General features: G+C 42.0%; 1 protein-coding gene across 1 annotated transcript in view; it reads left to right on the top strand.

The window, feature by feature from the left end:
* Window positions 1–3,547, top strand: part of ATG10 (autophagy related 10) — a 164,910-nt gene extending 161,363 nt beyond the window's left edge. The window contains exon 8 of the mRNA XM_056539110.1: window positions 2,585–3,547. The gene's annotated coding sequence lies outside the window, so the exon portion shown is untranslated. The remainder of the gene's footprint in view (window positions 1–2,584) is intronic.
* Window positions 3,548–13,676: the final 10,129 nt, after the last annotated feature.

The raw sequence follows: 13,676 nt of genomic DNA, 5'->3' as shown, positions 1-13,676 counted from the left end.
TAGGCTCTTAAGTATTGTCCTGTTGGAATATTATTGACTAGATTGCGTGGATGTCTGGATCTTTCATCGAGTATTGTATTCGCAGAGGTATTTTTGCAGAAGAGATCTGTAGATAAAAAAACATTGTTATCCCTTGAGATTTTCACATCCAAGAATTCAGTATGTAGGGGCCCTATGCTTGATGTTAGTTTTATATTTAAGTCATTGTGGTTCAGTCTCATAATCATATTCTCAAATTCATTAACTGGTCCCTGCCAGACTAGGATTATATCGTCTATATAGCTCCACCAATATTGTATCTTCTCTATGCCAGGGATGGGATCCGAAATAAAAATGTCCCTCTCCCACAGCCCCAAGAACAGATTGGCATATGAGGGCGCACAAGCCACCCCCATTGCCGTGCCTTGGAGCTGCAGGTAGAGGGCTTCCTTAAAGGGAACCAATCATCAGATTTTACCCTATATAACGCTTGGCAAAGCGTTATATAGGGTAAAATCTTTATTTTCACCATTCCCGGGGGGACGCCCCTGCCCCCAGGGATGGTGAAGATATGAAGTTATAAACTAGTCACCGCCGCCGCCGTAAGTAGTCACCTGGGCGGGGAGCTCTTCTCATCTACTCCCGTTCTTCAGCCGGGAGCGACGCCCCTCCGCTTGATTGATGGGCAGCGTCATAGCTCTGCTCCGTTTGTTCAGTGAGCGGAACAATGACGCGGACCATCAATCAAGCGGAGGGGGCGTCGCTGCCGGCCGAAGAACGAGAGTAGACGAGAAGAGCTCCCCGCCCTGGTGACTACTTATGGCGGCGGCGGTGACTAGTTTATAACTTCATATCTTCACCATACCTGGGAGCAGGAGCGTCCCCCGGGGATAGTGAGGACAACAATTTTACCCTATATAACGCTTTGCCAAGCATTATATAGGGTAAAATCTGATGATTGGTTCCCTTTAAACATAAAAAATTATGGGAGAGGATAAACTCAAGGGCTATTACGTGGTAAGATTCTTTTTAACCTCAAGTTCTTTGGATCCGGATTGATGTCACATTCATTATACATTGTATACATAGGTATGTCACTATTTTTTATCCCTATAAAACTTTGTATTTATTTACACACATATGTGTAATAATTTCTTATTGCTGTACCTTGGGGTTAATTATTTTCCATTCCCACTCTCATATTTTTCATTAATTAATTCCAGCTAATAACACCTCCGGTATTATTCTCATCATCGTTTATCCATTTTTTATTATATATTCCTTATATTTATATATATTTTTTTTCTGTTATAATTTTTCATTTATTTTTTCATTGTGTTGCTTCAGTGATTGGATTATGCATTTTCCTTGTGCATGTACAGCTTTCACAACAAGTCTTTGATGTATTGTCCATAGTATTGTCGTGTGCCGGTGTTACTAATTTGTGTTTTCTCTTTTCTTTTCTCTTCTCATATATGTTTTTCAGATTTTTGAGTATCTGGACTGACTTTCACGAATATCTCCATTCTCCATCTCATTGTCCTGTTCCTCCCCTCCCCACTTTCTTCCCTCTTCCTTCTCCCCCTTCACATCATGTTGTATAATTATTTCTTTATATATATTTTTCATATATATATATATATATATATTTATATTTTACATATTGTACTATTTCATTTTTAATTTCCCTTTATGTTCCCTTTTCAATATTCCTTGGTCTGCATGTGTATGTACATTAAATATACATTTGGGCACATACCTTTGCCATATGTGTACACACATTCGCAATCACTATTATCACATGGGGGGGCGCTCCATTATCATGTGCTTTGTACCACTTCTTTTGTCTTCTTTATCATTTGTCACTATATGATTTATTTGTCCCCATACCACCAATGCGCATGTGGACATTTTTATTATCACATTATGGAAACCTTTTTGATAAATTTAGTGTTATCTATCATACTTTCTTGTGCTATTCTCTATGTTATTTTATGTATTATTACGTCATAGCACATTATACTGCACTAATTATGCTATACAGCATGCTCTACTTAATATTATAAATTCTGCATGGTCTCACCTTATTATCATATTTCCTACTTTATTACCATCAACCTATTTGTATAAATGTATCAACCCCCTTGTCTCTCTTTTCCCCCGTTTGGACACAGTGACATTTTTTCAGCATTATATTATTTATTACTCCATACCATATATTTATTTAATATCTATTCACTTATCTGTTTTCCTACTCATTGAGGACTTTTCACCCCAGTACCCCCCTTCTTTTAATCAATATATTCAATTTTTTTAAATAAATATTTATTCATATGTATTTTTACTGATTGATTTTGTATGCATACCCTATTAATTATGTAATAGAATATTCTTAACCATACATTGTAGTTGGTTTTACTCCCTGGGGCTTCACATACTGGTGTGTTTCACACATCTTTAGGTTTTATATTTTTCAGTTCTGATAAGGTTAAAAAAAAGTAGTCCCTTACCCTGTAGCTATATGTTTGATGGCCCACAAGAACATACTGTATCATAGACTTTTATAGGAGCTTTACGGAATTCAGATGTCACATGTTTTTTACAGGTCTACTGGATGATTCTTTCCACGTGCTGCATTCCTAACTGGACTGTCATAGTGCCCTCAAATGGAGTACAATGGTTACAGATGGATATTTTCAAGTGATTTTTTGGGATAAACTTCTTGTTGTAAAAAGAGTCACACAAAAATGTTTCTGTGTAAAGAGAGGCTGTCTTCCAAGTCCCAATTAAATGAAGAAAAATAATAAAGGAGATAAAAAGGCAACAAAAGGTGCGCACCTAGTGAGCTGCCTGATGAAGACCCCTGTCCGGGGTTGAAACGCGTTGCCTTTTATGTTCCAATAAATGCATATTCATCTTACCATGGACCAGTGCCGTTATTGAGGGGAACATCTTTTTACATTTCTATCCATAACTAAATGAAGAAGGTTAACAAAAATGGTTCTTAAAATAAAAAAAAAATGGGGTCCTCTTAATTCCTTTGTGCTACACACCAACCAGTAGCTTCCCATTGAACATTTGTAGGTCAATTTGTAATACTTGTGATATTAAAGAGAATCTGGACATACTGTATAAGGATTAAACATGAAGAAAAAGTAGGTCACACACAGTGTATACCCAGCTTATTTGAGGCTGCCAGAAGTCTGCCAGGCAACGGGAATAACACTGCGTATGGGCTAGGAACTTTACTGCACACTCAGGGCTGCGGCGGTAAAGGCCTTGTGTGTCTGCTCCTAGCCCACATGCAGCGTATTTCCCACTGCAAAGCAGATTTCTCACAGCATCAAATACCCTGCATATGTACTGTGTGTTACCCTACCCTCAAAGTATACCTTTCATTTGTAAAAACTTTCAAAAGTTTTGTTTGGCGGGTGTTTGAGTGTTCAGACTTCTGCTGATCAGGAAAATGAGCCAGGATAAGTCTGCGCTGCTGCATGCTTCTCTTCCTGTCTCTGTATCACGTGATTGAGACACCCTTATAGACTTACATTGCGAGTTTGTCTCTATCACGTGACACGGGACCGAGAGAGAACACGCAAACTTATCCTGGCTCATTTTCGTGATCGGTAAAGGTCTGAACACTCAGACCCTTGACGATCTAAACTTTTCACATGTCGCTGGGACATGTCAAAAGTTTTTACAAATGATAGTGCATATTTAAATCAACATTTTTAATGTTTTACATTGTGATAGTCTTGTGAAGATATGTGCGCATAGACATAGCCATACATGTTATGTAAAAGTTCTGCACATCTTCCACTTTTATTTTCAGAAGGTTTTGTGTGTCTGGGTAAAACATCTAAGCACCAATGCAAATTTCCTGCAAAAAAGCACTGGATGCAAAATTGCATGAACGTGTATGTATAGAGTGATAAGTGGCAAATTTTGCTTGTTTGCTTTGAGTACTATATATGGTAGTATATAATTCAGGTTTCGTTTGTACAGTGTTAATTGTCTCATCTACCAGATATCCCAGGCAATCCCCTTAATTTCTGACACATTAAAAGGGGTTGACATGACCTTTGAAGAATAAATGGATCAGTGATGCTGTGCTCCATTCATTGCAGGGTAGAATTTCCCTCCATTATTATTGGTGGGGTTCCTCCTATTCACCTATAGATAGAGGATAACTCTTGGTGATGGGAATTACCACTTTATCACTAGACACAACATATTGACAAGACCTTTTTTTTCCTAATCTCATACAACCCCTTTAATGCAGTTGTGTTTTGTAGTTGGCATTACTGCATTCCTTTACCCTCCTTTGAAATCCTAGAAGCCACGGTGCAGATTACCGGCGTATAACTGCAGAAATGACTGGCAGCAAATCAGAAGAGCCCCTCTGTGATAATTAAATCTGCAGCATTATACTTGGAAGCAAAAAAGCAAAGTTTAATGAAATTCACCAACCAAAAAAATCCCAGGTGCTCTACAGGAGTCTGAGGTCATTGGGACAGTGCCCATGTTTCATTTACAGACGCCAGTTCAGAAATTTTCATCATGAAAAAGTTACTTTATGTCAAAATAAAGTATTTCATTGCAAGGTACTGTGTATCTTGGCAGGCGTGTGCAGATTGACATGTCAGATTACTGCTTCTGTGCGAGCAGGAGTTTGTCATCTCTCTGTGTTCCCGGATTGTGTGAATGTGTTATTAATATATCTAGAAATACGTCCATTATGAATGCCTTATGTTGTAGGTTCAGTTATCTTTTTGTTTCAGTTTTTCGTAGTTTGTGTAATACAGGAAAATTCATTCTTATTGAGAATAAATAAAGAATGAAGTGAAGGTTAATGTACAGCAAAATATATACAAATGATATAAACATAAAGGGTTAATTCCATTTTATACAGTGATGGCAGGTTGCTAAGGTATTCAAGAGATCCAGCTGTTGGACGAAATAAAATCTTCAATGCTTTATTGATCCATTTTAAAAAGACAGTATTGCTTTAGTTGGCTTTATTCAAACCAGAATTGTGTGGCAAAATTGTGATGTGTTTAACGGAGCCCATTATGACCCTAAGGACGGGAGCATTTTTTGCAAATCTGACCACTGTCACTTTAAGCATTAATAACTCTGGGATGCTTTTACTTATAAATTTGATTCCGAGACTGTTTTTTCGTGACATATTCTACTTTATGTTAGTGGTAAATTTTCGTCGATACTTGCATCATTTCTTGGTAAAAAATTCAAAAATGTCATGAAAAATTTGAAAATTTAGCATTTTTCTAACTTTGAAGCTGTCTGCTTATAAGGAATATGGATATTCCAAATAAATTATACATTTATTCACATATACAATAGGTCTTCTTTATGTTTGCATCATAAAATTGATGAGTTTTTACTTTTGGAAAACATCAGAGGGCTTCAAAGTTCAGCAGCAATTTTCCAATTTTTCGCAAAATTTTCAAAATCGGAATTTTTCAGGGACCAGTTCAGGTTTGAAGTGGATTTGAAGGGTCTTCTGGTTAGAAATACCCCATAAATGACCCCATTATAAAAACTGCACCCCTCAAAGTATTCAAAATGACATTCAGTAAGTGTGTTAACCCCTTAGGTGTTTCACAGGAATAGCAGCAAAGTGAAGGAGAAAATTCAAAATCTTCATTTTTTACACTCGCATGTTCTTGTAGACCCAGTTTTTGAATTTTTACAAGGGGTAAAAGGAAAAAGAATCCTCAAAATTTGTAACCCAATTTCTCTCGAGTAACTAAATACCTCATGTGTATGTCAAGTGTTCGGCGGGTGCACTAGAGGGCTCAGAAGCGAAGGAGCAACAATGGGATTTAGGAGAGTGAGTTTTTCTGAAATGGTTTTTGGGGGGCATGTCCCATTTAGGAAGCCCCTATGGTGCCAGGACAGCAAACCCCCCCCCCCCCCACATCACACACTATTATGTAAACTACACCCCTCAAGGAATGTAACAAGGGGTACGGTGAGCCTTAACACCCCACAGGTGTTTGACAACTTTTTGTTAAAGTCGGATGTGTTAATGAAAAAAAAAAATTTCACTAAAATGCTGGTTTTTCCCCAAATTTTACTTTTTTACAAGGGGTAATAGGAGAAAATGCCCCCCAAAATTTGTAAACCCCATTTCTTCTGAGTATGGAAATACTCCATGTTTGGACGTCAAGTGCACTGCGAGCGAACTACAATGCTCAGAAGAGGAGGAGCGCCATTGAGCTTTTAGAGAGATAATTTGTTTGGAATGGAAGTCGGGGGCCATGTGCATTTACCAAGTCCCCCGTGGTGCCAGAACAGTGGACCCCCCACATGTGACCCCATTTTGGAAACTATACCCCTCACGGAATGTAATAAGGGGTACAGTGAGCATTTACACCCTACTGGCGTTTGACAGATCTTTGGAACAGTGGGCTGTGCAAACAAAAAAATAAAATTTTTCATTTTCACTGACCACTGTTCCAAAAATCTGTCAGACACCTGTGGGGCGTAAATGCTCACTGTACCCCTTGTTACATTCCGTGAGGGGTGTAGTTTCCAAAATGGGGTCACATGTGGGTATTTATTTTTTTCGGTTTATGTCAGAACCTCTGTAAAATCAGCCACCCCTGTGCAAATCACCAATTTAGGCCTCAAATGTACATAGTGCGCTCTCACTCCTGAGCCTTGTTGTGCGTCCGCAGAGTAATTTATGCCCACATCTGGGGTATTTCCGTACTCAGGAGAAATTGCGTTACAAATTTGGGGGTCTTTTTTTCCTTTTACCTCTTGTGAAAATAAAAAGTAAAGGGCAACACCAGCATGTTAGTGTTTTTTTACACTAACAGGCTGGTGTAGACCCCAACTTTTCCTTTTCATAAGGGGTAAAAGGAGAAAAAGCCCCCCAAAATTTGTAGTGTAATTTCTCTCGAGTACAGAAATACCCCATATGTGGCCCTAAACTGTTTCCTTGAAATACGACAGGGCTCTGAAGTGAGAGAGCATTTGAGGACTAAATTAGGGATTGCATAGGGGTGGACATAGGGGTATTCTACGCCAGTGATTCCCAAACAGGGTGCCTCCAGCTGTTGCTAAACTCTCAGCATGCCTGGACAGTCAGTGGCTGTCCGGAAATGCTGGGAGTTGTTGTTTTGCAAGAGCTGGAGGCTCCGTTTTGGAAACACTGCCGTACAATACGTTTTTCATTTTTATTGGGGGGGGGGGGGCAGTGTAAGGGGGTGTATATGTAGTGTTTTACCATTTATTATGTGTTAGTGTAGTGTAGTGTAGTGTTTTTAGGGTACATTCGCACTGGCGGGTTACGGTGAGTTTCCCGCTAGGAATTTGCGCTGCTGCAAAAAATTTGCTGCAGCTCATACTTGAAGCAGGAAACTTACTGTAAATGTTACCCGCCCGTGTAAATGTACCCTGTATGTTCACATGGGGGGGGCAAACCTCCAGCTGTTTCAAAACTACAACTCCCAGCATGAACTGACAGACCGTGCATGCTGGGAGTTGTAGTTTTGCAACAGCTGGAGGCACACTGGTTGGAAAACCTTCAGTTAGGTTCTGTTACCTAACTCAGTATTTTCCAACCAGTGTGCCTCCAGCTGTTGCAAAACTACAACTCCCAGCATGCATGGTCTGTCAGTACATGCTGGGAGTTGTAGTTTTGCAACAGCTAGAAGCACACTGGTTGGAAAACCTTCAGTTAGGTTCTGTTACCTAACTCAGTATTTCCCAACCAGTGTGCCTCCAGCTGTTGCAAAACTACAACTCCCAGTATGTACTGACAGACCGTGCATGCTGGGAGTTGTAGTTTTGCAACAGCTGGAGGCACACTGGTTGGAAAACCTTCAGTTAGGTTCTGTTACCTAACTCGGTATTTTCCAACCAGTGTGCCTCCAGCTGTTGCAAAACTACAATTCCCAGCATGTACTGATCACAGAAGGGCATGCTGGGAGATGTAGTTATGCAACAGCTGGAGGTACGCAACTACAACTCCCAGCATGCCGCGACAGCTGTCTGCTGTTCGGGTATGCTGCAATTTGCAGTTTTGCAACATCTGGAGTGTTACAATTTAGAGACCACTGAACAGTGATCTCCACACTGTGGACCTCCAGATGTTGCAAAACTACAACTCCCAGCATGCCCAGACAGCAAACAGCTGTGTGGGCATGCTAGGAGTTGTAGTTTTGCAAGATCTAGAGGGCTGTATAGAGATCACTGTGCAGTGGTCTCTAAACTGTAGACCTCCAGCTGTTGCAAAACTACAAATTCCAGCATGCCCACACAGCAAACAGCTGTCTGGGCATGCTGGGAGTTGTAGTTTTGCAACATCTGGAGGGCTACAGTCTAGAGACCACTATCGTGGTCTCAGACTGTAGCCCTCTAGATGTTGCTAGGCAACTCACCGGCTTCCGTCGCATCCAGGGAGCCGTCCTCTTCTGCCGCACGCCGCCCGCAGATCTCAGTCGCCGCCTGCCGATCGCCTTCGCTCCGCTGCTTCCGGACGAGTAAGTGATCTTCGGCGCCACTCCTTTTCGTTTTCCCCGTTCTGCCCCGCCTATTGTGGGTGGGCAGGACGGGGAAAACTAAAGTAAACCCCCCACCCCCGATCTGCTATTGGTGGTCGAGTCTAGACCACCAATAGCAGGGATAGGAGGGGTGGCACCCGTGCCACCTCACTCCTATCTCTTCAGGGGGATTGTGGGTGTCTTAGACCTCCGCGATCCCCCTTATATTCCGGGTCACCGGGTGACCATAGACCCGTAATGACCCGGAATCGGCGAAAATCGCAAGTGTGAATTCACTTGCGATTTGCGCCGATCGCCGACATGGGGGAGTCTAATGACCCCCCCTGGGCATTTGCACAGGGTGCCTGCTGATAGATATCAGCAGTCACCCCGGTCCGGTACCAGGACGCAAGGGCGTATGCATACGCCCTTCATCCCCAACAGGTTAAACTATGGGTGTACGGTGTCCATTTTAGGACATCGGCAGTCGTAACCCCGAGTCACGCAAAACAGCGTCCTTCCTCCTCCCTCAGACCAATCTCAATCAGGCGTCAGCCGCAACTCCCTCCTCCGTCATCTGAAACTCCCTCATCCGAAACTCTGTCATCCCTCAGACGAAAAACTGCCGTGTAGCAGAGCCGAGTCAGCGCCGGCTCTCTGCTATACGGGTTCTGCTGTACATGCTATTCAGTGTCGGCACTGCTATACAGACTCTGTAGAACATATAGAGGGAGATTTATCAAAACCTGTGCAGAGGGAAAGTTGCCCAGTTGCCCATAGCAACCAATAAGATTGCTTCTTTCATTATGCAGAGGTCTTTTTAAAAATGAAAGAAGAAATCTGGTTGGTTGCTATGGGCAACTGGGCAACTTTTCCATGCACAGGTCTTGATAAATCTCCCCCATAGTGTCTGTAGTACACGTGCAAGTTTCACAGTTTTGACTCTTCTATACATGCTGTGCAGCATTGCCTCTGCTATTTGGCAGGAAGTTGTGTGTGAGGGAGAATTGTCTGAGGCATTACAGCGTTTTCGGATGAGGGAGTTGTGGCTGAAGGATGATGGCGATTGGTGTGAGGGAGTAGGCGGGACGCTATTTCCCTTGACAGGAGATGGAGTTGCGACTGGCGGCGATTGGTCCGAGGGAGGAGGCATGACGCTGTTTCGCCTGACGTGGGACGGAGTTACAGCTGACAATGTCCCAAAATGGATGCCGTATGGGTGGGAAACATCGGGCCTGTGACATCTGTTTTTGTGGCCCACCAATAGTTTCCAACCGGAGTGCTGTGGCATTCCGGTGGGGAAAATAGCAGCAGAACATGCTAGAACGCATTGCGGTAAAGCAATGTCCCAGTGCATCCTGGGCTGTGAAATCTCTATACCACAGGCATGACACTGCCTGCAGCCTAGAGACTTTACACCTAGGAAGCATCCTACCATTGTCATGCATGTCCTGAAGGTAGAGACGCTCCAGGCTTCTAGTGGCTGCAGGAAGAATTTGCCTGCGGCATAGAAGCAGAAGATGGCAGTGAGTGTGGTAGAGTCGAGAAGGTATGTGGTTTTTGTATAACATACAGGGGCCAAACTACCTACAGGGGGCTCAGCCTACTGGGTATCCTATATACAGAGGGAAGCTACCTACACAGGGGTCCTCAATACAGGGGAAACACTATGTATAGGAGACAAGCTTTCTACATAGGGGTCCTATATACGGGGGGGTAAACTACTTGAACAGAAGGTCCTATATACAGGAAAGAAAACTAATCTAGAATCTAAACAAGGGGGTCCCAAATAAAGGGAGAGAACTACCAAATGGAGATCCTACATACAGGGGGCAAGTTACCTACAGGTGTTCCTGCCTACAAGGGGAAAGCTTCCTACAGGAGGGTCCCATTTCTTCCAAAAACAACACCATATCTGTCCTCAGGAACATCCCTGGTGATTTCACGCCCCGCTCCCTTAATTCAAGTCTATGGGAGGGGGTGTGGTGGCCTTCACGCACCCTCCTATAGACTTGCATTGAGGGGGCGGGCGTGACATCACGAGGGGGCAGGACCGTGATGTCGTAATCCTCCGGCCCCTGCATCGCCAGTGCACCAGATGACAGGGGTGCTGCAGGAGAGATCATGGGGGTTCCCAGCGGCAGTACCCCCGCGATTAGACATCTTATTCCCTATCCTTTGGATAGGAGATAAGATGTCTAGGGGTGTAGTACCCCTTTAATAGTTATCCTGTGGACAGATTCTCCCACCTCAGCTGCTTATCTTTGAAGCTCCTCTAGAGTTACCATGAGCCTCTTGGTTGCTTCTGTGATTAATTTTCTTCTTGCCCAACCTGTTACTTTGGGTGGACGGCCTTGTCTTGGTAGATTTGCAGTTTTGCCCTATTCTTCCCTTTATCTAAAGGAATTTATGGTGATCACTGAGATCTTCAAAGCTTAGTATATCTTTTTTTTTTTTATAACCTTACATGGCTGTGTGCTGTTCCACAACTTCCTCCCTAACCTGTTTGGTGAGCTCATTGGGGGAGATTTATTAAAACCTGTCCAGAGGAGAGGTTGCTGAGTTGCCCATAGCAACCAATCAGATCTCTTCTTTCTTTCAGTAAAAGGCCTCTGAAAAATGAAAAAAGCGATCTGATTGGTTGCGATGGGCAACTCAGCAACTTTTCCTCTGGACAGGTTTTGCTAAATCTCCCCCATTGGTCTTCATGCTGCTGTTCAATAATGCCCTTTAACAAACTCTGAGATTAAATTACAGACAGGTCAATCCTATTTACTAGTTATGTGACTTGCAAATAGGACTGAAGATAATTGGTCGCACCAGATGTTTGTTAGAGGTTTCACAGTAAAGGGGGTGAATACATATGCGCTTAACATTTTTCATGTTTTTATTTATAACATTTTTTGGAATCCATGTAATATTTCATGGATGGACTACTTGATGTTAGTCCATTAAATAATATTGCAAAGAAATCTATTTTAATCTTTGGTTATAGTAAGACAAAATGTAGAAAAGTTCAAAGTGAGTGAATACTTATGCAAGGCACTATATATTACAAAGTGACATATTATTAAAGGAGTATTCCGGGTTTTAACACATTATCACCTATCAAAGGATAGGGGATAAGACGTATGATCACAGGGGTCCCACCGCTGGGGACCCCGCGCTCTCGGAGGCAGCGCCCAGCACAGAATGCCGGGGCTGCACTGAGATCGTGGGGGTCCCCAGCGGCGGGACCCTTTGGATAGGGGATACGATGTATAAACCCGGAATATCCCTTTAACTTGCTAAATACATAGTTTAGCCTAGAATACTTCTTTAAGAGGGTTCTGTGTCTTTTATGGTTCATAGCAAAACACGGTAATTGTAAAACCTAATCTGGCCTCTAATGAATAGATTTCATTCCATTGCTTCTTTATGCTTATTACATATTAAAGTATCTGTTTAACTTGGGTGTTTAAGCAGAAAACAATGTCGTTTCATAGACAATAATTTGTGTAGAGTTCTTTTAAACATTTTATTGATCTCTGGCCCTGTAATCCAGCCTTACATTTTGACTCCTATTCATATACTTAGCTATAAACACACCATATTACATTAAGCTATTAAGCTCCTTTCTATTCGTGGGGATTCAGTGCCGTTTGCCAAAGTTGTCTTGGCAAAGCCCAGCTCAGTATCTTGCCAGAACATTTGGAATTAATAATCTAATTTCCTTTGGATATTGTTTGCCATTACAGAATAACAGGCATCTCCAATGTTTTCTTATGTTGGTTTTGCATTATAAGGCTGCATTCACATTTTGTACATATCCTAACATTACCCCATTGTTCATTCCAAAATTGTAGGCCAAATTGTAGTTTGACAAACTCGCTCATCCTACGTCTGAGATCAACTCCAGGGAAATCAGATGTTAGGCTGGAGAATGCTGTCATCTCAGGCACACAGCTCATGTTGTACCTCCAGCTCTATTTGTCACTCTGCTGCATGTTGACGGAGCGTGGTTAACAAATCCTCATGTACTGTGGATGCTCAAAGAGGAAGCCACTAATACAACCGTGATTAAGCCCGGCCAAACGCAAATACCAACCGACAAAGGTGGGATCCCAAATTATGTGGAACAGATGTGCTCATGGCGGCTGTCGGGTCATGCAGACAGTCATTAGAATTTATTTGTCATAATTGTTTAATCAAACATTTACAAATTGAACCCAAAAGGAATGAATCGAAAAGCTGACAGCCACTAGAGATCTTGGCACACAAATACTTGTAGACTTTTTCTAGAGATTTCCTTGAAGTATAGTAAACAAGATGTTCACATGAGCTGTAGCCTTATAGCACATGCATGTACACCCTTACAGCCTGGTGAGAATGATAAAACTTGACTTTTAGTAAATACCTTTAAAAAAAATAATAGAAAAATGTACACATATTATAGTAAGAACAGGCCGCCAGCACCGTGTTCAATGTTCATATTCAGCATACTATTGCAAATTAATAATGTGTATGCGAACAATAAAGGGTCCATACATTAGTATCATGAAGCATGCGTCTGATTATTCCAGTAGCTGTTTATCCTAGATACTGTATATATATAATGGGTTACACTGTATCCTCAATTGTATCTATGTAACCCATGCACCATTATATGCAAATAGAATATAGAGTGAAATTGGTATCACAGTCTCTCATTATACATTAGTCCTGTTGGTAAATGTCCACATTCCTCCTCATCTATTTCGTTTTTTACATCAATATCAATATCCAGGTTTGTGATAAAGGATCATGTGGATTTAAGTGACTTGTATCCAAATCTCACAGTGGAGAACAATAAACAGTGTGTCTTATAGTGATTTGCAGTCCATTGTATAAGTAGATACTGATTGCACAATGTTTGGTATTTGCGGCATGTACAGATTGGGGAGATTTATCAATCAGCCTAAAACCCTAATTATCTGGTTTTTCACACATCAACCAATCACAGCTCAGCTTTCCAATCTTAAAAGGGTACTCTGCTGCTCAGCGTTTGGAACAAAATGTTCCTAACGCTTAGAGCCGCCGTCGGGAGCTTATGATGCCATAGCCCCTCCCCTAATGATGTCATTTCCCGCCCCCTCAATACAAGTCCATGGGAGAGGGCGTGATGGCTGTCAGGCGACCTCATATAGACTTGCATTGAGGGGG

The sequence above is a fragment of the Hyla sarda genome, chromosome 1 (assembly GCF_029499605.1).
Source record: "Hyla sarda isolate aHylSar1 chromosome 1, aHylSar1.hap1, whole genome shotgun sequence".
NCBI classification, from domain to species: Eukaryota; Metazoa; Chordata; class Amphibia; order Anura; family Hylidae; genus Hyla; species Hyla sarda.
This window is presented reverse-complemented; position numbering and strand designations above follow the sequence as displayed.